Raw genomic sequence first — 4,270 nt, 5'->3', positions numbered from 1 at the left:
GTATTCCAGTTTCAGTAAACCTGGAAATCATACATTAGAACCCTGGTTTAAAAAAATATTGTATGTTTACATTCTTGATATCATCATCTTTGATATATCGTGTCTCTTCTTCCATTAAGAAAATATAACCATGTCAAAATCTAAACAATAGCTGAATGTTGTTTTGGTGGACCATGTCAACAGCCAAACAAAACAACATTGATATCCATGATATGTTTCAATATCCTTCACAGCATACCGTAAAACCTTACTCACAGAACATAAATAGTTACAGAAAACTGTCATGTACCTTTTTGCAAGAACTATAATTTGCATAATAACTGTAATAAACACATCTGACTTTGAAGTACAACCACCACAGAGGAAGTACACAAATTGTATATTTGGTATTATTTACATGTAATTTACACGTGCTGTGTGTTTAGAAGTAGAACTGGGGTGAGCCAGCAGTTGGAACAGTGGTTCAATAGCTTCGGATTGGCAGATCCCATCTTAGGTTTGATAATGATAATTAATACAGTGCCTTGCGAAAGTATTCGGCCCCCTTGAACTTTGCGACCTTTTGCCACATTTCAGGCTTCAAACATAAAGATATAAAACTGTATTTTTTTGTGAAGAATCAACAACAAGTGGGACACAATCATGAAGTGGAACAACATTTATTGGATATTTCAAACTTTTTTAACAAATCAAAAACTGAAAAATTGGGCGTGCAAAATTATTCAGCCCCTTTACTTTCAGTGCAGCAAACTCTCTCCAGAAGTTCAGTGAGGATCTCTGAATGATCCAATGTTGACCTAAATTACTAATGATGATAAATACAATCCACCTGTGTGTAATCAAGTCTCTGTATAAATGCACCTGCACTGTGATAGTCTCAGATGTCCGTTAAAAGCGCAGAGAGCATCATGAAGAACAAGGAACACACCAGGCAGGTCCGAGATACTGTTGTGAAGAAGTTTAAAGCTGGATTTGGATACAAAAAGATTTCCCAAGCTTTAAACATCCCAAGGAGCACTGTGCAAGCGATAATATTGAAATGGAAGGAGTATCAGACCACTGCAAATCTACCAAGACCTGGCCGTCCCTCTAAACTTTCAGCTCATACAAGGAGAAGCCTGATCAGAGATGCAGCCAAGAGGCCCATGATCACTCTGGATGAACTGCAGAGATCTACAGCTGAGGTGGGAGACTCTCTCCATAGGACAACAATCAGTCGTATATTGCACAAATCTGGCCTTTATGGAAGAGTGGCAAGAAGAAAGACATTTCTTAAAGATATCTATAAAAAGTGTCGTTTAAAGTTTGCCACAAGCCACCTGGGAGACACACCAAACATGTGGAAGAAGGTGCTCTGGTCAGATGAAACCAAAATTGAACTTTTTGGCAACAATGCAAAACGTTATGTTTGGCGTAAAAGCAACACAGCTCATCACCCTGAACACACCATCCCCACTGTCAAACATGGTGGTGGCAGCATCATGGTTTGGGCCTGCTTTTCTTCAGCAGGGACAGGGAAGATGGTTAAAATTGATGGGAAGATGGATGGAGCCAAATACAGGACCATTCTGGAAGAAAACCTGATGGAGTCTGCAAAAGACCTGAGACTGGGACGGAGATTTGTCTTCCAACAAGACAATGATCCAAAACATAAAGCAAAATCTACAATGGAATGGTTCAAAAATAAACATATCCAGGTGTTAGAATGGCCAAGTCAAAGTCCAGACCTGAATCCAATCGAGAATCTGTGGAAAGAACTGAAAACTGCTGTTCACAAATGCTCTCCATCCAACCTCACTGAGCTCGAGCTGTTTTGCAAGGAGGAATGGGAAAAAATGTCAGTCTCTCGATGTGCAAAACTGATAGAGACATACCCCAAGCGACTTACAGCTGTAATCGCAGCAAAAGGTGGCGCTACAAAGTATTAACTTAAGGGGGCTGAATAATTTTGCACGCCCAATTTTTCAGTTTTTGATTTGTTAAAAAAGTTTGAAATATCCAATAAATGTCGTACCACTTCATGATTGTGTCCCACTTGTTGTTGATTCTTCACAAAAAAATACAGTTTTATATCTTTATGTTTGAAGCCTGAAATGTGGCAAAAGGTCGCAAAGTTCAAGGGGGCCGAATACTTTCACAAGGCACTGTATTTTATGTGTTTAAGAAGTTCACCAAAATCATATTTCCCCATTTCCAATCTCATTCGCTTCTTATCACATTTTCTTTAGCGACTGCCATTGGCTACATGCTATGCAATGGCAGAATGTAAAAATGTAAATAGTAAAGTAAACTACAGATACCCCCCAAAAATACTTAAGTAGTACTTCAAATTATTTGTACTTATACTGAACAAAAATTTAAATGCAACATGTAAATTGTTGGTCAATCAACTTTTGTGCACAAATTTGTTAATATTCCAGTTAGTGAGCATTTCTCATTTGCCAAGATAATCCATCCACCTGACCGGTGTGGCAAATCAAGAAGTTGATTAAACAATATGAACATTACACAGGTGCACCTTGTGCTGGGGACAATACAAGGCCACTCTAAAATGTGCAGTTTTGTCACACAATACCATAGATGTCTCATGTTTTGAGGGAGCTTGCAATTGGCATGTTGATTGCAGGAATCTCTACCATAAGCTGCCTCCAACATCATTTTAGAGAGCATGGCAGTATGTCCAACCGTCCTCACAACCGCAGACCACGTGTAACCACGCCAGCCTAGGACCTCCACATCCGGCTTCTGCGGGATCGTCGGCGACCAGCTGCCCGGACAGCCAATGAAACTGAGGAGTATTTCTGTCTGTAATAAAGCCCTTTTGTGAGGAAAAACTCATTCTGATTGGCTGGGCCTGGTTCCCCAGTGGGTGGGGAGCTCCCTATGCCCTCCCAGGCCCACCCATGGCTACACCCCTTGCCCAGTCATGTGAAATCCATAGATTAGGGCCTAATGAATTTATTTAAATTCACTGATTTCTTTATATGAACTGTAACTAGGTAAAATCATAAAAAATTTAGCATGTTGCTTTTATATTTTTGTTCAGTGTAGTTCCACATCATCCAGCGGGACTGCAATATAGAGAGTCAGCAGTTTAAGTTCCTCGGCATCCACATCATCGAGGACTTGACATGGACCGCTACACCACAACAACATCGCCTCTACTTCCTAAGGGGGCTGAAGAAATTTGGCATGCTACCCCGGGTCCTCTCCAGATACTTCTGCTGCACCATTGAGAGTGCCCTGGTTGCATCACGGCCTGGTACGGGAATTGCTCCATCCACGACCGCAAGTCCCGTGGTGAAGACGGCCCAGTTCATCACTGGGACCGTGTTCTCACCCATCCAGGACATCTACTTGAAACGGTGCCTGTATTTTTATCTTTTATTATTTTTTATTGTTGTTTTATTGTCGAGAAGGAACTTGCAAGTTAGCATTTCGTTGGAAGGGTGTATAGCATGTGTATCCTGTACACACGACCAATACATTTTGAAACTTAAAACGAGTTACTTTACATCACTGAATGCCCATTCGTCCAGTTGACGGTTTTAGTAACGGGGTTCGGTCTATGCTCTGGCTCTAAATGGATCTCAGGACAGAATGGTAATTGAATGTACAAAACATTAAGGACACCTGCTCTTTCCATGACTGGCTGACCAGATGAATCCCAAGTGAAAACTATAATCCCTTATTGATGTCACTTGTTAAATCCACTTCAATCAGTGTAGATGAAGTGGGGGAGATAGGTTAAAGAAGGATCTTTTAGCCTTGAGACAATTGAGACATGGATTGTGTGTGTGCCATTCAGAGGGTGAATGGGAAAGACAAAATATTTAAGTGCCTTTGAACTGGGTATGGTAGTTGGGGTCAGGTGCACCGGTTTGTGTCAAGAACGGCAACGCTACTGGGTTTTTCACAATCAACAGTTTCCAGTGTGTATCAAGAATGGTCCACCACCCAAAGGACATCCACCCAACTTGACACAACTGTGAGAAGCATTGGAGTCAACATAGGCCAGCATCCCTGTGGAACGCTTTTGACACCTTGTAGAGTCCATGCCCCAATGAATTGAGGCTGTTCTGGGGGTGCAACTTAATATATCGAAGGTGTTCTTAATGTTTTGTACACTCAGTGTATGTCTCTGAATCAAAGAAATTCCATGTCATTTTGGTTCTTTTTTTCCAGTTTAATTTGTCTCTGCTTAGTCACTGGATTGAGTGTGAAAGGACAATGAAGAAAACTATTTTCCCCTCTGGTAGTGAAGGACTTT

Source organism: Oncorhynchus nerka, linkage group LG22 (assembly GCF_034236695.1).
Source record: "Oncorhynchus nerka isolate Pitt River linkage group LG22, Oner_Uvic_2.0, whole genome shotgun sequence".
In the NCBI taxonomy this organism is placed as follows: Eukaryota; Metazoa; Chordata; class Actinopteri; order Salmoniformes; family Salmonidae; genus Oncorhynchus; species Oncorhynchus nerka.
This window is presented reverse-complemented; position numbering follows the sequence as displayed.